Source organism: Ambystoma mexicanum, chromosome 7q, assembly GCF_040938575.1.
Source record: "Ambystoma mexicanum isolate Mex_15411 chromosome 7q, UKY_AmexF1_1, whole genome shotgun sequence".
Lineage (NCBI taxonomy): Eukaryota > Metazoa > Chordata > Amphibia > Caudata > Ambystomatidae > Ambystoma > Ambystoma mexicanum.
This window is the reverse complement of record NC_090941.1, coordinates 1,133,103,056-1,133,127,158: the sequence shown is the minus strand read 5'-3', so window position 1 is coordinate 1,133,127,158 and position 24,103 is coordinate 1,133,103,056.

Here is a 24,103-nt window from a genome sequence, read left to right as displayed (position 1 = left end):
TGAACTTTTTCAATCTGCCGATAACAATTTGCTACAAAGACTTGAATGCATCTCCACTACAGACTTTTTGGGACATCGCGCCTTGCCTCTCTCTGAGTGGGCCTGGCCTCTGAACTTTATGATCTATTGTGGTTCTTGCCTTCTTACTGTACATTTTGCCCGTGAAGTATTGAACTGTGTTGATTTCGTAACCTGCCTATCTTTTTCTCTCCCGTCCTAACTAATATTCGAGTGCCAGCTAGGTTGAGGTATACACCTCTGTCTGTAAATAAGTGGTGCCGGTAGAACCTAGACTTGTCGAACTATTGCTAGGGGGATTGATCGTTTCTTCTTCGTAGAGTAATTGTGTTTGATTTGTTTGCCGTGAAAGTGCCATAGTGTTTTTCATAGATGTTTCATTATAAATAAATACCGTAATATCTTTACACTAAGCCTCGTTACGTGTTTGCTTGTCTTGCTGTGAAGGATTGCCCTATTGTGTATACTCCACATACTGCTCAACTCTTCTTGAGGGAAGTCTGACTGCTCAGCCACAGCTACTAAGTGAATCTGTGTGGTACAGACTGCTACCAAGTGGGTTCACCGCCAAACACCTGTAGTCCTAAATCTTTTGCAGTGGTCCCAGAGGGAACTGCACAGTTTTCCGCCTAACAATGCCCCCAATAATAAGAACATAGCCACTGTGCAGGCCTTCAAGACCACTCTGAATACACCTCGCCTCTCCAGGCAAGGGCCACCTGAGACCTAGAGTAGAGATGTCCCCAATAATAAGAACATAGCCACTGTGCAGGCCTTCAAGACCACTCTGAATACACCTCGCCACTCCGGTCAAGGGCCACCTGAGACCTAGAGTAGAGATGTCCCCAAATAATAAATAAATAGCCACTGTGCAGGCCTTCAAGACCACTCTGAATACACCTCACCACTCCAGGCAAGGGCCACCTGAGACCTAGAGTAGAGATGCCCCCAGTAATAAGAACATAGCCACTGTGCAGGCCTTCAAGACCACTCTGAATACACCTCACGACTCCAGGCAAGGGCCACCTAATACCTAGAGCAGAGATGCCCCCAATAATAAGAACATAGCCACTGTGCAGGCCTTCAAGACCACTCTGAATACACCTCGCCACTCCAGGCAAGGGCCACCTGAGATCTAGAGTAGAGATTCCCCCCAATAATAAGAACACAGCCACTGTGCAGGGCTTCTAGACCACTCTGAATACACCTCACCACTCCAGGCAAGGGCCACCCGAGACCTAGAGTAGAGATGCCCCCAATAATAAGAACATAGCCACTGTGCAGGCCTTCAAGACCGCTCTGAATACACCTCGCCACTCCAGGCACAGGGCACCTGAGACCTAGAGTAGAGATGCCCCCAACAATAAGAGCATAGCCGCTGTGCGTAAAAGACCGCTCTGAATACAACTCACCACTCGAGGCAAGAGCCACCTGAGACCTAGAGTAGAGATGCCCCCAATAATAAGAACATAGCCACTGTGCAGGCCTTCAAGACCGCTCTGAATACACCTCACCACTCCAGGCAAGAGCCACCTGAGACCTAGAGTAGAGATTCCCCCCAATAATAAGAACATAGCCACTGTGCAGGCCTTCAAGACGGCTCTGAATACACCTCGCCACTCCAGGCAAGGGCCACCCGAGACCTAGAGTAGAGATGCCCCCAATAATAAGAACATAGCTACTGTGCAGGCCTTCTAGACCACTCTGAATACACCTTACCACTCCAGGCAAGGGCCACCCGAGACCTAGAGTAGAGATGCCCCCAATAATAAGAACATAGCCACTGTGCAGGCCTTCAAGACCACTCTGAATACAACTCACCACTCCAGGCAAGGGCCACCTGAGACCTAGAGTAGAGATGCCCCCAATAATAAGAACATAGCCACTGTGCAGACCTTCAAGACCGCTCTGAATACACCTCACCACTCCAGGCAAGGGCCACCCGAGACCTAGAGTAGAGAAGCCCACAATAATAAGAACATAGCCACTGTGCAGGCCTTCAAGACCACTCTGAATACACCTCGCCACTCCATGCAAGGGCCACCTGAGACCTAGAGTAGAGATGCCCCCAATAATAAGAGCATAGCCACTGTGCAGGCCTGAAAAACCGCTCTGAATACACCTTGCCACTCCAGGCAAGGGCCACCTGAGACCTAGAGTAGAGATGTCCCCAAATAATAAGTACATAGCCACTGTGCAGGTCTTCAAGACAACTCTGAATACACCTCACCACTCCAGGCAAGGGCCACCTGAGACCTAGAGTAGAGATGCCCCCGGTAATCAGAACATAGCCACTGTGCAGGCCATCAAGACCACTCGGAATACACCTCACTACTCCAGGCAAGGGCCACCTAATACCTAGAGCAGAGATGCCCCCAATAATAAGAACATAGCCACTGTGCAGGCCTTCAAGACCACTCTGAATACACTTCACCACTCCAGGCAAGGGCCACCTGAGACCTAGAGTAGAGATGCCCCCCAATAATAAGAACACAGCCACTGTGCAGGGCTTCTAGACCGCTCTGAATACACCTCACCACTCCAGGCAAGGGCCACCCGAGACCTAGAGTAGAGATGCCCTCAATAATAAGAACATAGCCACTGTGCAGGCCTTCAAGACCACTCTGAATACACCTCACCACTCCAGGCAAGGGCCACCTGAGACCTAGAGTAGAGATGCCCCCAATAATAAGAACATAGCCACTGTGCAGGCCTTCAAGACCACACTGAATACACCTCACCACTCCAGGCAAGGGCCACCTGAGACCTAGAGTAGAGATGTCGCCAATAATAAGAACATAGCCACTGTGCAGGTCTTCAAGACCACTCTGTATACACCTCACCACTCCAGGCAAGGGCCACCTGAGACCTAGAGTAGAGATTCCCCCAATAATAAGAACATAGCCACTGTGCAGGCCTTCAAGACCGCTCTGAATACACCTCGCCACTCCAGGCAAGGGCCACCTGAGACCTAGAGTAGAGATGCCTCCCAATAATAAGAACATAGCCACTGTGCAGGCCTTCAAGGCCACTCTGAATACACCTCACTACTCCAGGAAAGGGCTACCTGAGACCTAGAGTAGAGATGCCCCCAATAATAAGGACATAGCCACTGTGCAGGCCTTCAAGACCGCTCTGAATACACCTCACCACTCCAGGCAAGGGCCACCTGAGTCCTAGAGTAGAGATGCCCACAATAATAAGAACATAGCCACTGTGCAGGCCTTCAAGACCACTCTGAATACATCTCGCCAGTCCAGACAAGGGCCACCTAAACCCTAGAGTAGAGATGCCCCCAATAATAAGAACATAGCAACTGTGCAGGCCTTCAAGACCACTCTATATACACCTCGCCACTGCAGGCAAGGGCCACCTGAGACCTAGAGTAGAGATGCCCCCAATAATAAGAACATAGCCACTGTGCAGGCCTTCAAGACCGCTCTGAATACACCTCGCCACTCCAGGCAAGGGCCACCTGAGACCTAGAGTAGAGATGCCGCCAACAATAAGAACATAGCCACTGTGCAGGCCTTCAAGACCGCTCTGAATACACCTCGCCACTCCAGGCAAGGGCCACCTGAGACCTACAGTAGAGATGCCCCCAAATAATAAGTACATAGCCACTGTGCAGGCCTTCAAGACCACTCTGAATACACCTCGCCACTCCAGGTAAGGGCCACCGGAGACCTAGAGTAGAGATGCCCCCAATAATAAGGACATAGCCACTGTGCAGGCCTTCAAGACCGCTCTGAATACACCTCACCACTCCAGGCAAGGGCCACCTGAGTCCTAGAGTAGAGATGCCCCCAATAATAAGAACATAGCCACTGTGCAGGCCTTCAAGACCACTCTGAATACACCTCGCCAGTCCAGGCAAGGGCCACCTGAACCCTAGAGTAGAGATGCCCCCAATAATAAGAACATAGCCACTGTGCAGGCCTTCAAGACCACTCTGTATACACCTCGCCACTCCAGGCAAGGGCCCCTGAGACCTAGAGTAGAGATGCCCCCAATAATAAGAACATAGCCACTGTGCAGGCCTTCAAGACCACTCTGTATACACCTCGCCACTGCAGGCAAGGGCCACCTGAGACCTAGAGTAGAGATGCCCCCAATAATAAGAACATAGCCACTGTGCAGGCCTTCAAGACCGCTCTGAATACACCTCGCCACTCCAGGCAAGGGCCACCTGAGACCTAGAGTAGAGATGCCGCCAACAATAAGAACATAGCCACTGTGCAGGCCTTCAAGACCGCTCTGAATACACCTCGCCACTCCAGGCAAGGGCCACCTGAGACCTACAGTAGAGATGCCCCCAAATAATAAGTACATAGCCACTGTGCAGGCCTTCAAGACCACTCTGAATACACCTCGCCACTCCAGGTAAGGGCCACCGGAGACCTAGAGTAGAGATGCCCCCAATAATAAGGACATAGCCACTGTGCAGGCCTTCAAGACCGCTCTGAATACACCTCACCACTCCAGGCAAGGGCCACCTGAGTCCTAGAGTAGAGATGCCCCCAATAATAAGAACATAGCCACTGTGCAGGCCTTCAAGACCACTCTGAATACACCTCGCCAGTCCAGGCAAGGGCCACCTGAACCCTAGAGTAGAGATGCCCCCAATAATAAGAACATAGCCACTGTGCAGGCCTTCAAGACCACTCTGTATACACCTCGCCACTCCAGGCAAGGGCCCCTGAGACCTAGAGTAGAGATGCCGCCAACAATAAGAACATAGCCACTGTGCAGGCCTTCAAGACCGCTCTGAATACACCTCGCCACTCCAGGCAAGGGCCACCTGAGAACTACAGTAGAGATGCCCCCAAATAATAAGTACATAGCCACTGTGCAGGCCTTCAAGACCGCTCTGAATACACCTCACCACTCCAGGCAAGGGCCACCTAATGCCTAGAGTAGAGATGCCCCCAATAATAAGAACATAGCCACTGTGCAGGCCTTCAAGACCACTCTGAATACACCTCGCCACTCCAGGCAAGGGCCACCGGAGACCTAGAGTAGAGATGCCCCCAATAATAAGAACATAGCCACTGTGCAGGCCTTCAAGACCACTCTGAATACACCTCGCCACTACAGGCAAGGGCCACCTGAGACCTAGAGTAGAGATGTCCCCAATAATAAAAACATAGCCACTGTGCAGGCCTTCAAGACTGCTCTGAATACACCTCGCCACTCCAGGCAAGGGCCACCTGAGACCTAGAGTAGAGATGCCCCCAATAATAAGAACATAGCCACTGTGCAGGCCTTCAAGACTGCTCGGAATGCACCTCACCACTCCAGGCAAGGGCCACCTGAGACCTAGAGTAGAGATGCCCCCAATAATAATAACATAGCCACTGTGCAGGCCTTCAAGACCGCTCTGAATACACCTCGCCACTCCAAGCAAGGGCCACCCGAGACGTAGAGCAGAGATGCCCCCAATAATAAGAACATAGCCACTGTGCAGGCCTTCAAGACCACTCTGAATACACTTCGCCACTCCAGGCAAGGGCCACCTGAACCCTAGAGTAGAGATGCCCCCAATAATAAGAACATAGCACTCTGCAGGCCTTCAAGACCACTCTGAATACACCTCGCCACTCCAGGCATTGGCCACCTGAGACCTAGAGTAGAGATGCCCCCAAATAATAAGTACATAGCCACTGTGCAGGCCTTCAAGACCACTCTGAATACACCTCACCACTCCAGGCAAGGGCCACCTGAGACCTAGAGTAGAGATGCCACCAGTAATAAGAACATAGCCACTGTTCAGGCCTTCAAGATCACTCTGAATACACCGCACCACTCCAGGCAAGGGCCACTGGAGACCTAGAGTAGAGATTCCCCCCAATAATAAGAACATAGCCACTGTGCAGGCTTTCAAGACCGCTCTGAATACACCTCAAAACTCCAGGCAAGGGCCACCTGAGACCTAGAGTAGAGATGCCACCCAATAAAAATAACATAGCCACTGTGCAGCCCTTCAAGATGGCTCTGGATACACCTCGCCACTCCGATCAAGGGCCACCTGAGACCTAGAGTAGAGATGCCCCCAATAATAAGAACATAGCCTCTGTGCAGGCCTTCAAGATCACTCTGAATACACCTCGCCACTCCAGGCAAGGGCCACCTGAGACCTAGAGTAGAGATGTCCCCAATAATAAAAACATAGCCACTGTGCAGGCCTTCAAGACTGCTCTGAATACACCTCGCCACTCCAGGCAAGGGCCACCTGAGACCTAGAGTAGAGATGCCCCCAATAATAAGAACATAGCCACTGTGCAGGCCTTCAAGACTGCTCTGACTACACCTCACCACTCCAGGCAAGGGCCACCTGAGACCTAGAGTAGAGATGCCCCCAATAATAAGAACATAGCCACTGTGCAGGCCTTCAAGACCGCTCTGAATACACCTCACCACTCCAGGCAAGGGCCACCCGAGACCTAGAGTAGAGATGCCCCCAATAATAAGAACATAGCCACTGTGCAGGCCTTCAAGACCGCTCTGAATACACCTCGCCACTCCAGGCAAGGGCCACCCGAGACCTAGAGTAGAGATGCCCCCAATAATAAGGACATAGCCACTGTGCAGGCCTTCAAGACCGCTCTGAATACACCTCACCACTCCAGGCAAGGGCCACCTGAGTCCTAGAGTAGAGATGCCCCCAATAATAAGAACATAGCCACTGTGCAGGCCTTCAAGACCACTCTGAATACATCTCGCCAGTCCAGACAAGGGCCACCTGAACCCTAGAGTAGAGATGCCCCCAATAATAAGAACATAGCAACTGTGCAGGCCTTCAAGACCACTCTATATACACCTCGCCACTGCAGGCAAGGGCCACCTGAGACCTAGAGTAGAGATGCCCCCAATAATAAGAACATAGCCACTGTGCAGGCCTTCAAGACCGCTCTGAATACACCTCGCCACTCCAGGCAAGGGCCACCTGAGACCTAGAGTAGAGATGCCGCCAACAATAAGAACATAGCCACTGTGCAGGCCTTCAAGACCGCTCTGAATACACCTCGCCACTCCAGGCAAGGGCCACCTGAGACCTACAGTAGAGATGCCCCCAAATAATAAGTACATAGCCACTGTGCAGGCCTTCAAGACCACTCTGAATACACCTCGCCACTCCAGGTAAGGGCCACCGGAGACCTAGAGTAGAGATGCCCCCAATAATAAGGACATAGCCACTGTGCAGGCCTTCAAGACCGCTCTGAATACACCTCACCACTCCAGGCAAGGGCCACCTGACTCCTAGAGTAGAGATGCCCCCAATAATAAGAACCTAGCCACTGTGCAGGCCTTCAAGACCACTCTGAATACACCTCGCCAGTCCAGGCAAGGGCCACCTGAACCCTAGAGTAGAGATGCCCCCAATAATAAGAACATAGCCACTGTGCAGGCCTTCAAGACCATTCTGTATACACCTCGCCACTCCAGGCAAGGGCCCCTGAGACCTAGAGTAGAGATGCCCCCAATAATAAGAACATAGCCACTGTGCAGGCCTTCAAGACCACTCTGTATACACCTCGCCACTGCAGGCAAGGGCCACCTGAGACCTAGAGTAGAGATGCCCCCAATAATAAGAACATAGCCACTGTGCAGGCCTTCAAGACCGCTCTGAATACACCTCGCCACTCCAGGCAAGGGCCACCTGAGACCTAGAGTAGAGATGCCGCCAACAATAAGAACATAGCCACTGTGCAGGCCTTCAAGACCGCTCTGAATACACCTCGCCACTCCAGGCAAGGGCCACCTGAGACCTACAGTAGAGATGCCCCCAAATAATAAGTACATAGCCACTGTGCAGGCCTTCAAGACCACTCTGAATACACCTCGCCACTCCAGGTAAGGGCCACCGGAGACCTAGAGTAGAGATGCCCCCAATAATAAGGACATAGCCACTGTGCAGGCCTTCAAGACCGCTCTGAATACACCTCACCACTCCAGGCAAGGGCCACCTGAGTCCTAGAGTAGAGATGCCCCCAATAATAAGAACATAGCCACTGTGCAGGCCTTCAAGACCACTCTGAATACACCTCGCCAGTCCAGGCAAGGGCCACCTGAACCCTAGAGTAGAGATGCCCCCAATAATAAGAACATAGCCACTGTGCAGGCCTTCAAGACCACTCTGTATACACCTCGCCACTCCAGGCAAGGGCCCCTGAGACCTAGAGTAGAGATGCCGCCAACAATAAGAACATAGCCACTGTGCAGGCCTTCAAGACCGCTCTGAATACACCTCGCCACTCCAGGCAAGGGCCACCTGAGACCTACAGTAGAGATGCCCCCAAATAATAAGTACATAGCCACTGTGCAGGCCTTCAAGACCGCTCTGAATACACCTCACCACTCCAGGCAAGGGCCACCTAATGCCTAGAGTAGAGATGCCCCCAATAATAAGAACATAGCCACTGTGCAGGCCTTCAAGACCACTCTGAATACACCTCGCCACTCCAGGCAAGGGCCACCGGAGACCTAGAGTAGAGATGCCCCCAATAATAAGAACATAGCCACTGTGCAGGCCTTCAAGACCACTCTGAATACACCTCGCCACTCCAGGCAAGGGCCACCTGAGACCTAGAGTAGAGATGTCCCCAATAATAAAAACATAGCCACTGTGCAGGCCTTCAAGACTGCTCTGAATACACCTCGCCACTCCAGGCAAGGGCCACCTGAGACCTAGAGTAGAGATGCCCCCAATAATAAGAACATAGCCACTGTGCAGGCCTTCAAGACTGCTCGGAATACACCTCACCACTCCAGGCAAGGGCCACCTGAGACCTAGAGTAGAGATGCCCCCAATAATAAGAACATAGCCACTGTGCAGGCCTTCAAGACCGCTCTGAATACACCTCGCCACTCCAAGCAAGGGCCACCCGAGACGTAGAGCAGAGATGCCCCCAATAATAAGAACATAGCCACTGTGCAGGCCTTCAAGACCACTCTGAATACACTTCGCCACTACAGGCAAGGGCCACCTGAACCCTAGAGTAGAGATGCCCCCAATAATAAGAACATAGCACTCTGCAGGCCTTCAAGACCACTCTGAATACACCTCGCCACTCCAGGCATTGGCCACCTGAGACCTAGAGTAGAGATGCCTCCAAATAATAAGTACATAGCCACTGTGCAGGCCTTCAAGACCACTCTGAATACACCTCACCACTCCAGGCAAGGGCCACCTGAGACCTAGAGTAGAGATGCCACCAGTAATAAGAACATAGCCACTGTTCAGGCCTTCAAGATCACTCTGAATACACCGCACCACTCCAGGCAAGGGCCACCGGAGACCTAGAGTAGAGATTCCCCCCAATAATAAGAACATAGCCACTGTGCAGGCTTTCAAGACCGCTCTGAATACACCTCAAAACTCCAGGCAAGGGCCACCTGAGACCTAGAGTAGAGATGCCACCCAATAAAAATAACATAGCCACTGTGCAGCCCTTCAAGATCGCTCTGGATACACCTCGCCACTCCGATCAAGGGCCACCTGAGACCTAGAGTAGAGATGCCCCCAATAATAAGAACATAGCCTCTGTGCAGGCCTTCAAGATCACTCTGAATACACCTCGCCACTCCAGGCAAGGGCCACCTGAGACCTAGAGTAGAGATGTCCCCAATAATAAAAACATAGCCACTGTGCAGGCCTTCAAGACTGCTCTGAATACACCTCGCCACTCCAGGCAAGGGCCACCTGAGACCTAGAGTAGAGATGCCCCCAATAATAAGAACATAGCCACTGTGCAGGCCTTCAAGACTGCTCTGACTACACCTCACCACTCCAGGCAAGGGCCACCTGAGACCTAGAGTAGAGATGCCCCCAATAATAAGAACATAGCCACTGTGCAGGCCTTCAAGACCGCTCTGAATACACCTCGCCACTCCAGGCAAGGGCCACCCGAGACCTAGAGTAGAGATGCCCCCAATAATAAGAACATAGCCACTGTGCAGGCCTTCAAGACCGCTCTGAATACACCTCGCCACTCCAGGCAAGGGCCACCTGAGACCTAGAGTAGAGATGCCGCCAACAATAAGAACATAGCCACTGTGCAGGCCTTCAAGACCGCTCTGAATACACCTCGCCACTCCAGGCAAGGGCCACCTGAGACCTACAGTAGAGATGCCCCCAAATAATAAGTACATAGCCACTGTGCAGGCCTTCAAGACCGCTCTGAATACACCTCGCCACTCCAGGCAAGGGCCACCTGAGACTTATAGTAGAGATGCCACCAAATAATAAATACATAGCCACTGTGCAGGCCTTCAAGACCACTCTGAATACACCTCGCCACTCCAGGTAAGGGCCACCGGAGACCTAGAGTAGAGATGCCCCCAATAATAAGGACATAGCCACTGTGCAGGCCTTCAAGACCGCTCTGAATACACCTCACCACTCCAGGCAAGGGCCACCTGAGTCCTAGAGTAGAGATGCCCCCAATAATAAGAACATAGCCACTGTGCAGGCCTTCAAGACCACTCTGAATACACCTCGCCAGTCCAGGCAAGGGCCACCTGAACCCTAGAGTAGAGATGCCCCCAATAATAAGAACATGGCCACTGTGCAGGCCTTCAAGACCACTCTGTATACACCTCGCCACTCCAGGCAAGGGCCCCTGAGACCTAGAGTAGAGATGCCCCCAATAATAAGAACATAGCCACTGTGCAGGCCTTCAAGACCACTCTGAATACACCTCGCCACTCCAGGTAAGGGCCACCGGAGACCTAGAGTAGAGATGCCCCCAATAATAAGGACATAGCCACTGTGCAGGCCTTCAAGACCACTCTGAATACACCTCGCCACTCCAGGTAAGGGCCACCGGAGACCTAGAGTAGAGATGCCCCCAATAATAAGGACATAGCCACTGTGCAGGCCTTCAAGACCGCTCTGAATACACCTCACCACTCCAGGCAAGGGCCACCTGAGTCCTAGAGTAGAGATGCCCCCAATAATAAGAACATAGCCACTGTGCAGGCCTTCAAGACCACTCTGAATACACCTCGCCAGTCCAGGCAAGAGCCACCTGAACCCTAGAGTAGAGATGCCCCCAATAATAAGAACATAGCCACTGTGCAGGCCTTCAAGACCACTCTGTATACACCTCGCCACTCCAGGCAAGGGCCCCTGAGACCTAGAGTAGAGATGCCGCCAACAATAAGAACATAGCCACTGTGCAGGCCTTCAAGACCGCTCTGAATACACCTCGCCACTCCAGGCAAGGGCCACCTGAGACCTACAGTAGAGATGCCCCCAAATAATAAGTACATAGCCACTGTGCAGGCCTTCAAGACCGCTCTGAATACACCTCACCACTCCAGGCAAGGGCCACCTAATGCCTAGAGTAGAGATGCCCCCAATAATAAGAACATAGCCACTGTGCAGGCCTTCAAGACCACTCTGAATACACCTCGCCACTCCAGGCAAGGGCCACCGGAGACCTAGAGTAGAGATGCCCCCAATAATAAGAACATAGCCACTGTGCAGGCCTTCAAGACCACTCTGAATACACCTCGCCACTCCAGGCAAGGGCCACCTGAGACCTAGAGTAGAGATGTCCCCAATAATAAAAACATAGCCACTGTGCAGGCCTTCAAGACTGCTCTGAATACACCTCGCCACTCCAGGCAAGGGCCACCTGAGACCTAGAGTAGAGATGCCCCCAATAATAAGAACATGGCCACTGTGCAGGCCTTCAAGACCGCTCTGAATACACCTCACCACTCCAGGCAAGGGCCACCTGAGTCCTAGAGTAGAGATGCCCCCAATAATAAGAACATAGCCACTGTGCAGGCCTTCAAGACCACTCTGAATACACCTCGCCACTGCAGGCAAGGGCCACCTGAGACCTAGAGTAGAGATGCCCACAATAATAAGAACATAGCCACTGTGCAGGCCTTCAAGACCGCTCTGAATACACCTCACCACTCCAGGCAAGGGCCACCTGAGACCTAGAGTAGAGATGCCGCCAACAATAAGAACATAGCCACTGTGCAGGCCTTCAAGACCGCTCTGAATACACCTTGCCACTCCAGGCAAGGGCCACCTGAGACCTACAGTAGAGATGCCCCCAAATAATAAGTACATAGCCACTGTGCAGGCCTTCAAGACCACTCTGAATACACCTCGCCACTCCAGGTAAGGGCCACCGGAGACCTAGAGTAGAGATGCCCCCAATCATAAGGACATAGCCACTGTGCAGGCCTTCAAGACCACTCTGAATACACCTCACCACTCCAGGCAAGGGCCACCTGAGTCCTAGAGTAGAGATGCCCCCAATAATAAGAACATAGCCACTGTGCAGGCCTTCAAGACCACTCTGAATACACCTCGCCAGTCCAGGCAAGGGCCACCTGAACCCTAGAGTAGAGATGCCCCCAATAATAAGAACATAGCCACTGTGCAGGCCTTCAAGACCACTCTGTATACACCTCGCCACTCCAGGCAAGGGCCCCTGAGACCTAGAGTAGAGATGCCGCCAACAATAAGAACATAGCCACTGTGCAGGCCTTCAAGACCACTCTGAATACACCTCACCACTCCAGGCAAGGGCCACCTAATGCCTAGAGTAGAGATGCCCCCAATAATAAGAACATAGCCACTGTGCAGGCCTTCAAGACCACTCTGAATACACCTCGCCACTCCAGGCAAGGGCCACCGGAGACCTAGAGTAGATATGCCCCCAATAATAAGAACATAGCCACTGTGCAGGCCTTCAAGACCACTCTGAATACACCTCGCCACTCCAGGCAAGGGCCACCTGAGACCTAGAGTAGAGATGTCCCCAATAATAAAAACATAGCCACTGTGCAGGCCTTCAAGACTGCTCTGAATACACCTCGCCACTCCAGGCAAGGGCCACCTGAGACCTAGAGTAGAGATGCCCCCAATAATAAGAACATAGCCACTGTGCAGGCCTTCAAGACTGCTCTGAATACACCTCACCACTCCAGGCAAGGGCCACCTGAGACCTAGAGTAGAGATGCCCCCAATAATAAGAACATAGCCACTGTGCAGGCCTTCAAGACCGCTCTGAATACACCTCGCCACTCCAAGCAAGGGCCACCCGAGACGTAGAGCAGAGATGCCCCCAATAATAAGAACATAGCCACTGTGCAGGCCTTCAAGACCACTCTGAATACACTTCGCCACTCCAGGCAAGGGCCACCTGAACCCTAGAGTAGAGATGCCCCCAATAATAAGAACATAGCCACTCTGCAGGCCTTCAAGACCACTCTGAATACACCTCGCCACTCCAGGCAAGGGCCACCTGAGACCTAGAGTAGAGATGCCCCCAACAATAAGTACATAGCCACTGTGCAGGCCTTCAAGACTACTCTGAATACACCTCACCACTCCAGGCAAGGGCCACCTGAGACCTAGAGTAGAGATGCCACCAGTAATAAGAACATAGCCACTGTGCAGGCCTTCAAGATCACTCTGAATACACCTCACCACTCCAGGCAAGGGCCACCAGAGACCTAGAGTAGAGATTCCCCCCAATAATAAGAACATAGCCACTGTGCAGGCCTTCAAGACCGCTCTGAATACACCTCGCCACTCCAGGCAAGGGCCACCTGAGACCTAGAGTAGAGATGCCGCCAACAATAAGAACATAGCCACTGTGCAGGCCTTCAAGACCGCTCTGAATACACCTCGCCACTCCAGGCAAGGGCCACCTGAGACCTACAGTAGAGATGCCCCCAAATAATAAGTACATAGCCACTGTGCAGGCCTTCAAGACCGCTCTGAATACACCTCACCACTCCAGGCAAGGGCCACCTAATGCCTAGAGTAGAGATGCCCCCAATAATAAGAACATAGCCACTGTGCAGGCCTTCAAGACCACTCTGAATACACCTCGCCACTCCAGGCAAGGGCCACCGGAGATCTAGAGTAGAGATGCCCCCAATAATAAGAACATAGCCACTGTGCAGGCCTTCAAGACCACTCTGAATACACCTCGCCACTCCAGGCAAGGGCCACTTGAGACCTAGAGTAGAGATGTCCCCAATAATAAAAACATAGCCACTGTGCAGGCCTTCAAGACTGCTCTGAATACACCTCGCCACTCCAGGCAAGGGCCACCTGAGACCTAGAGTAGAGATGCCCCCAATAATAAGAACATAGCCACTGTGCAGGCCTTCAAGACTGCTCTGAATACACCTCACCACTCCAGGCAAGGGCCACCTGAGACCTAGAGTAGAGATGCCCCCAATAATAAGAACATAGCCACTGTGCAGGCCTTCAAGACCGCTCTGAATACACCTCGCTACTCCAAGCAAGGGCCACCCGAGACGTAGAGCAGAGATGCCCCCAATAATAAGAACATAGCCACTGTGCAGTCCTTCAAGACCACTCTGAATACACTTCGCCACTCCAGGCAAGGGCCACCTGAACCCTAGAGTAGAGATGCCCCCAATAATAAGAACATAGCCACTCTGCAGGCCTTCAAGACCACTCTGAATACACCTCGCCACTCCAGGCAAGGGCCACCTGAGACCTAGAGTAGAGATGCCCCCAAATAATAAGTACATAGCCACTGTGCAGGCCTTCAAGACCACTCTGAATACACCTCACCACTCCAGGCAAGGGCCACCTGAGACCTAGAGTAGGGATGCCACCAGTAATAAGAACATAGCCACTGTGCAGGCCTTCAAGATCACTCTGAATACACCTCACCACTCCAGGCAAGGGCCACCGGAGACCTAGAGTAGAGATGCCCCCAATAATAAGAACATAGCCACTGTGCAGGCCTTCAAGACCACTCTGAATACACCTCGCCACTCCAGGCAAGGGCCACCTGAGACCTAGAGTAGAGATGTCCCCAATAATAAAAACATAGCCACTGTGCAGGCCTTCAAGACTGCTCTGAATACACCTCGCCACTCCAGGCAAGGGCCACCTGAGACCTAGAGTAGAGATGCCCCCAATAATAAGAACATGGCCACTGTGCAGGCCTTCAAGACCGCTCTGAATACACCTCACCACTCCAGGCAAGGGCCACCTGAGTCCTAGAGTAGAGATGCCCCCAATAATAAGAACATAGCCACTGTGCAGGCCTTCAAGACCACTCTGAATACACCTCGCCACTGCAGGCAAGGGCCACCTGAGACCTAGAGTAGAGATGCCCACAATAATAAGAACATAGCCACTGTGCAGGCCTTCAAGACCGCTCTGAATACACCTCGCCACTCCAGGCAAGGGCCACCTGAGACCTAGAGTAGAGATGCCGCCAACAATAAGAACATAGCCACTGTGCAGGCCTTCAAGACCGCTCTGAATACACCTTGCCACTCCAGGCAAGGGCCACCTGAGACCTACAGTAGAGATGCCCCCAAATAATAAGTACATAGCCACTGTGCAGGCCTTCAAGACCACTCTGAATACACCTCGCCACTCCAGGTAAGGGCCACCGGAGACCTAGAGTAGAGATGCCCCCAATCATAAGGACATAGCCACTGTGCAGGCCTTCAAGACCACTCTGAATACACCTCACCACTCCAGGCAAGGGCCACCTGAGTCCTAGAGTAGAGATGCCCCCAATAATAAGAACATAGCCACTGTGCAGGCCTTCAAGACCACTCTGAATACACCTCGCCAGTCCAGGCAAGGGCCACCTGAACCCTAGAGTAGAGATGCCCCCAATAATAAGAACATAGCCACTGTGCAGGCCTTCAAGACCACTCTGTATACACCTCGCCACTCCAGGCAAGGGCCCCTGAGACCTAGAGTAGAGATGCCGCCAACAATAAGAACATAGCCACTGTGCAGGCCTTCAAGACCACTCTGAATACACCTCACCACTCCAGGCAAGGGCCACCTAATGCCTAGAGTAGAGATGCCCCCAATAATAAGAACATAGCCACTGTGCAGGCCTTCAAGACCACTCTGAATACACCTCGCCACTCCAGGCAAGGGCCACCGGAGACCTAGAGTAGATATGCCCCCAATAATAAGAACATAGCCACTGTGCAGGCCTTCAAGACCACTCTGAATACACCTCGCCACTCCAGGCAAGGGCCACCTGAGACCTAGAGTAGAGATGTCCCCAATAATAAAAACATAGCCACTGTGCAGGCCTTCAAGACTGCTCTGAATACACCTCGCCACTCCAGGCAAGGGCCACCTGAGACCTAGAGTAGAGATGCCCCCAATAATAAGAACATAGCCACTGTGCAGGCCTTCAAGACTGCTCTGAATACACCTCACCACTCCAGGCAAGGGCCACCTGAGACCTAGAGTAGAGATGCCCCCAATAATAAGAACATAGCCACTGTGCAGGCCTTCAAGACCGCTCTGAATACACCTCGCCACTCCAAGCAAAGGCCACCCGAGACGTAGAGCAGAGATGCCCCCAATAATAAGAACATAGCCACTGTGCAGGCCTTCAAGACCACTCTGAATACACTTCGCCACTCCAGGCAAGGGCCACCTGAACCCTAGAGTAGAGATGCCCCCAATAATAAGAACATAGCCACTCTGCAGGCCTTCAAGACCACTCTGAATACACCTCGCCACTGCAGGCAAGGGCCACCTGAGACCTAGAGTAGAGATGCCCCCAACAATAAGTACATAGCCACTGTGCAGGCCTTCAAGACCACTCTGAATACACCTCACCACTCCAGGCAAGGGCCACCTGAGACCTAGAGTAGAGATGCCACCAGTAATAAGAACATAGCCACTGTGCAGGCCTTCAAGATCACTCTGAATACACCTCACCACTCCAGGCAAGGGCCACCAGAGACCTAGAGTAGAGATTCCCCCCAATAATAAGAACATAGCCACTGTGCAGGCCTTCAAGACCGCTCTGAATACACCTCGCCACTCCAGGCAAGGGCCACCTGAGACCTAGAGTAGAGATGCCGCCAACAATAAGAACATAGCCACTGTGCAGGCCTTCAAGACCGCTCTGAATACACCTCGCCACTCCAGGCAAGGGCCACCTGAGACCTACAGTAGAGATGCCCCCAAATAATAAGTACATAGCCACTGTGCAGGCCTTCAAGACCGCTCTGAATACACCTCACCACTCCAGGCAAGGGCCACCTAATGCCTAGAGTAGAGATGCCCCCAATAATAAGAACATAGCCACTGTGCAGGCCTTCAAGACCACTCTGAATACACCTCGCCACTCCAGGCAAGGGCCACCGGAGATCTAGAGTAGAGATGCCCCCAATAATAAGAACATAGCCACTGTGCAGGCCTTCAAGACCACTCTGAATACACCTCGCCACTCCAGGCAAGGGCCACTTGAGACCTAGAGTAGAGATGTCCCCAATAATAAAAACATAGCCACTGTGCAGGCCTTCAAGACTGCTCTGAATACACCTCGCCACTCCAGGCAAGGGCCACCTGAGACCTAGAGTAGAGATGCCCCCAATAATAAGAACATAGCCACTGTGCAGGCCTTCAAGACTGCTCTGAATACACCTCACCACTCCAGGCAAGGGCCACCTGAGACCTAGAGTAGAGATGCCCCCAATAATAAGAACATAGCCACTGTGCAGGCCTTCAAGACCGCTCTGAATACACCTCGCTACTCCAAGCAAGGGCCACCCGAGACGTAGAGCAGAGATGCCCCCAATAATAAGAACATAGCCACTGTGCAGGCCTTCAAGACCACTCTGAATACACTTCGCCACTCCAGGCAAGGGCCACCTGAACCCTAGAGTAGAGATGCCCCCAATAATAAGAACATAGCCACTCTGCAGGCCTTCAAGACCACTCTGAATACACCTCGCCACTCCAGGCAAGGGCCACCTGAGACCTAGAGTAGAGATGCCCCCAAATAATAAGTACATAGCCACTGTGCAGGCCTTCAAGACCACTCTGAATACACCTCACCACTCCAGGCAAGGGCCACCTGAGACCTAGAGTAGGGATGCCACCAGTAATAAGAACATAGCCACTGTGCAGGCCTTCAAGATCACTCTGAATACACCTCACCACTCCAGGCAAGGGCCACCGGAGACCTAGAGTAGAGATTCCCCCCAATAATAAGAACATAGCCACTGTGCAGGCCTTCAAGACCGCTCTGAATACACCTCAAAACTCCAGGCAAGGGCCACCTGAGACCTAGAGTAGAGATGCCACCCAATACAAATAACATAGTCACTGTGCAGGCCTTCAAGATCGCTCTGGATACACCTCGCCACTCCGATCAAGGGCCACCTGAGACCTAGAGTAGAGATGCCCCCAATAATAAGAACATAGCCACTGTGCAGGCCTTCAAGATCACTCTGAATACACCTCGCCACTCCAGGCAAGGGCCACCTGAGACCTAGAGTAGAGATGTCCCCAATAATAAAAACATAGCCACTGTGCAGGCCTTCAAGACTGCTCTGAATACACCTTGCCACTCCAGGCAAGGGCCACCTGAGACCTAGAGTAGAGATGCCCCCAATAATAAGAACATAGCCACTGTGCAGGCCTTCAAGACTGCTCTGACTACACCTCACCACTCCAGGCAAGGGCCACCTGAGACCTAGAGTAGAGATGCCCCCAATAATAAGAACATAGTCACTGTGCAGGCCTTCAAGACCGCTCTGAATACACCTCGCCACTCCAGGCAAGGGCCCCCCCGAGACCTAGAGTAGAGATGCCCCCAATAATAAGAACATAGCCACTGTGCAGGCCTTCAAGACCACTCTGAATACACCTCGCCAGTCCAGGCAAGGGCCACCTGAACCCTAGAGAAGAGATGCCCCCAATAATAACAAAATTGCCACTGTGCAGGCCTTCAAGACCACTCTGTATACACCTCGCCACTCCAGGCAAGGGCCACCTGAGACCTAGAGTAGAGATGCCCCCAAATAATAAGTATATAGCCACTGTGCAGGCCTTCAAGACCACTCTGAATACACCTCACCACTCTAGGCAAGGGCCACCTGAGACCTAGAGTAGAGATGCCCCCAGTAATAAGAACATAGCCACTGTGCAGGCCTTCAAGACCACTCTGAATACACCTCACCACTCCAGGCAAGGGCCACCTGAGACCTAGAGTAGAGATGCCCCCAGTAATAAGTACATAGCCACTGTGCAGGCCTTCAAGACCACTTTGAATACACCTCACCACTCCAGGCAAGGGCCACCTGAGACCTAGAGTAGAGATTCCCCCCAATAATAAGAACATAGCCACTGTGCAGGCCTTCAAGACCGCTCTGAATACACCTCACCACTCCAGGCAAGGGCCACCTGAGACCTAGAGTAGAGATGCCTCCCAATAATAAGAACATGGCCACTGTGCAGGCCTTCAAGACCGCTCTGAATACACCTCGCCACTCCAGGCAAGGGCCACCTGAGACCTAGATTACAGATGCCCCCAATAATAAGAACATAGCCACTGTGTAGGCCTTCAGGACAGCTCTGAATACACCTCACCACTCCAGGCAAGGGCCACCTGAGACCTAGAGTAGAGATGCCCCCAATAATAAGAACATAGCCACTGTGCAGGCCTTCAAGACAGCTCTGAATACACCTCACCACTCCAGGCAAGGGCCACCTGAGACCTAGAGTAGAGATGCCCCCAATAATAAGGACATAGCCACTGTGCAGGCCTTCAAGACTGCTCTGAATCCACCTCACCACTCCAGGCAAGGGCCACCTAATGCCTAGAGTAGAGATGCCCCCAATAATAAGAACATAGCCACTGTGCAGGCCTTCAAGACCACTCTGAATACACCTCGCCACTCCAGGCAAGGGCCACCTGAGACCTAGAGTAGAGATGCCCCCCAATAATAAGAACATAGCCACTGTGCAGGGCTTCTAGACTACTCTGAATACACCTCACCACTCCAGGCAAGGGCCACCTGAGACCTAGAGTAGAGATGCCCCCAATAATAAGAACATAGCCACTGTGCAGACCTTCAAGACCACTCTGAATACACCATGCCACTCCAGGCAAGGGCCACCTGAGACCTAGAGTAGAGATGTCCCCAATAATGAAAACATAGCCACTGTGCAGGCCTTCAAGACTGCTCTGAATACACCTTTCCACTCCAGGCAAGGGCCACCGGAGACCTAGAGTAGAGATGCCCCCAATAATAAGAACAAAGCCACTGTGCAGGCCTTCAAGACTGGTCTGAATACACCTCGCCACTCCAGGCAAGGGCCACCTGAGACCTAGAGTAGAGATGCCCCCAATAATAAGAACATAGCCACTGTGCAGGCCTTCAAGACTGCTCTGAATACACCTCACCACTCCAGGCAAGGGCCACCTGAGACCTAGAGTAGAGATGCCCCCAATAATAAGAACATAGCCACTGTGCAGGCCTTCAAGACCGCTCTGAATACACCTCGCCACTCCAAGCAAGGGCCACCCGAGACGTAGAGCAGAGATGCCCCCAATAATAAGAACATAGCCACTGTACAGGCCTTCAAGACCACTCTGAATACACTTTGCCACTCCAGGCAAGGGCCACCTGAACCCTAGAGTAGAGATGCCCCCAATAATAAGAACATAGCCACTCTGCAGGCCTTCAAGACCACTCTGAATACACCTCGCCACTCCAGGAAAGGGCCACCTGAGACCTAGAGTAGAGATGCCCCCAAATAATAAGTACATAGCCACTGTGCAGGCCTTCAAGACCACTCTGAATACACCTCACCACTCCAGGCAAGGGCCACCTGAGACCTAGAGTAGAGATGCCACCAGTAATAAGAACATAGTCACTGTGCAGGCCTTCAAGATCACTCTGAATACACCTCACCACTCCAGGCAAGGGCCACCGGAGACCTAGAGTAGAGATTCCCCCCAATAATAAGAACATAGCCACTGTGCAGGCCTTCAAGACCGCTCTGAATACACCTCAAAACTCCAGGCAAGGGCCACCTGAGACCTAGAGTAGAGATGCCACCAGTAATAAGAACATAGCCACTGTGCAGGCCTTCAAGACCACTCTGAATACACCTCACCACTCCAGGCAAGGGCCACCTGAGACCTAGAGTAGAGATTCCCCCCAATAATAAGAACATAGCCACTGTGCAGGCCTTCAAGACCGCTCTGAATACACCTCAAAACTCCAGGCAAGGGCCACCTGAGATCTAGAGTAGAGATGCCACCCAATAAAAATAACATAGCCACTGTGCAGGCCTTCAAGACCGCTCTGAATACACCTCGCCACTCCAGGCAAGGGCCACCTGAGACCTAGAGTAGAGATGCCCCCAATAATAAGAACATAGCCACTGTGCAGGCCTTCAAGACAGCTCTGAATACACCTCACCAGTCCAGGCAAGGGCCACCTGAGACCTAGAGTAGATATGTCCCCAATAATAAGGACATAGACACTGTGCAGGCCTTCAAGACCGCTCTGAATACACCTCACCACTCCAGGCAAGGGCCACCTAATACCTAGAGTAGAGATGCCCCCAATAATAAGAACATATCCACTGTGCAGGCCTTCAAGACCACTCTGAATACACCTCGCCACTCCAGGCAAGGGCCACCTGAGACCTAGAGTAGAGATGCCCCCAATAATAAGAACATAGCCACTGTGCAGGCCTTCAAGACAGCTCTGAATACACCTCACCAGTCCAGGCAAGGGCCACCTGAGACCTAGAGTAGAGATGTCCCCAATAATAAGGACATAGACACTGTGCAGGCCTTCAAGACCACTCTGAATACACCTCGCCACTCCAGGCAAGGGCCACCGGAGATCTAGAGTAGAGATGCCCCCAATAATAAGAACATAGCCACTGTGCAGGCCTTCAAGACCACTCTGAATACACCTCGCCACTCCAGGCAAGGGCCACTTGAGACCTAGAGTAGAGATGTCCCCAATAATAAAAACATAGCCACTGTGCAGGCCTTCAAGACTGCTCTGAATACACCTCGCCACTCCAGGCAAGGGCCACCTGAGACCTAGAGTAGAGATGCCCCCAATAATAAGAACATAGCCACTGTGCAGGCCTTCAAGACTGCTCTGAATACACCTCACCACTCCAGGCAAGGGCCACCTGAGACCTAGAGTAGAGATGCCCCCAATAATAAGAACATAGCCACTGTGCAGGCCTTCAAGACCGCTCTGAATACACCTCGCTACTCCAAGCAAGGGCCACCCGAGACGTAGAGCAGAGATGCCCCCAATAATAAGAACATAGCCACTGTGCAGGCCTTCAAGACCACTCTGAATACACTTCGCCACTCCAGGCAAGGGCCACCTGAACCCTAGAGTAGAGATGCCCCCAATAATAAGAACATAGCCACTCTGCAGGCCTTCAAGACCACTCTGAATACACCTCGCCACTCCAGGCAAGGGCCACCTGAGACCTAGAGTAGAGATGCCCCCAAATAATAAGTACATAGCCACTGTGCAGGCCTTCAAGACCACTCTGAATACACCTCACCACTCCAGGCAAGGGCCACCTGAGACCTAGAGTAGGGATGCCACCAGTAATAAGAACATAGCCACTGTGCAGGCCTTCAAGATCACTCTGAATACACCTCACCACTCCAGGCAAGGGCCACCGGAGACCTAGAGTAGAGATTCCCCCCAATAATAAGAACATAGCCACTGTGCAGGCCTTCAAGACCGCTCTGAATACACCTCAAAACTCCAGGCAAGGGCCACCTGAGACCTAGAGTAGAGATGCCACCCAATACAAATAACATAGTCACTGTGCAGGCCTTCAAGATCGCTCTGGATACACCTCGCCACTCCGATCAAGGGCCACCTGAGACCTAGAGTAGAGATGCCCCCAATAATAAGAACATAGCCACTGTGCAGGCCTTCAAGATCACTCTGAATACACCTCGCCACTCCAGGCAAGGGCCACCTGAGACCTAGAGTAGAGATGTCCCCAATAATAAAAACATAGCCACTGTGCAGGCCTTCAAGACTGCTCTGAATACACCTTGCCACTCCAGGCAAGGGCCACCTGAGACCTAGAGTAGAGATGCCCCCAATAATAAGAACATAGCCACTGTGCAGGCCTTCAAGACTGCTCTGACTACACCTCACCACTCCAGGCAAGGGCCACCTGAGACCTAGAGTAGAGATGCCCCCAATAATAAGAACATAGTCACTGTGCAGGCCTTCAAGACCGCTCTGAATACACCTCGCCACTCCAGGCAAGGGCCCCCCCGAGACCTAGAGTAGAGATGCCCCCAATAATAAGAACATAGCCACTGTGCAGGCCTTCAAGACCACTCTGAATACACCTCGCCAGTCCAGGCAAGGGCCACCTGAACCCTAGAGAAGAGATGCCCCCAATAATAACAAAATTGCCACTGTGCAGGCCTTCAAGACCACTCTGTATACACCTCGCCACTCCAGGCAAGGGCCACCTGAGACCTAGAGTAGAGATGCCCCCAAATAATAAGTACATAGCCACTGTGCAGGCCTTCAAGACCACTCTGAATACACCTCACCACTCTAGGCAAGGGCCACCTGAGACCTAGAGTAGAGATGCCCCCAGTAATAAGAACATAGCCACTGTGCAGGCCTTCAAGACCACTCTGAATACACCTCACCACTCCAGGCAAGGGCCACCTGAGACCTAGAGTAGAGATGCCCCCAGTAATAAGTACATAGCCACTGTGCAGGCCTTCAAGACCACTTTGAATACACCTCACCACTCCAGGCAAGGGCCACCTGAGACCTAGAGTAGAGATTCCCCCCAATAATAAGAACATAGCCACTGTGCAGGCCTTCAAGACCGCTCTGAATACACCTCACCACTCCAGGCAAGGGCCACCTGAGACCTAGAGTAGAGATGCCTCCCAATAATAAGAACATGGCCACTGTGCAGGCCTTCAAGACCGCTCTGAATACACCTCGCCACTCCAGGCAAGGGCCACCTGAGACCTAGATTACAGATGCCCCCAATAATAAGAACATAGCCACTGTGTAGGCCTTCAGGACAGCTCTGAATACACCTCACCACTCCAGGCAAGGGCCACCTGAGACCTAGAGTAGAGATGCCCCCAATAATAAGAACATAGCCACTGTGCAGGCCTTCAAGACAGCTCTGAATACACCTCACCACTCCAGGCAAGGGCCACCTGAGACCTAGAGTAGAGATGCCCCCAATAATAAGGACATAGCCACTGTGCAGGCCTTCAAGACTGCTCTGAATCCA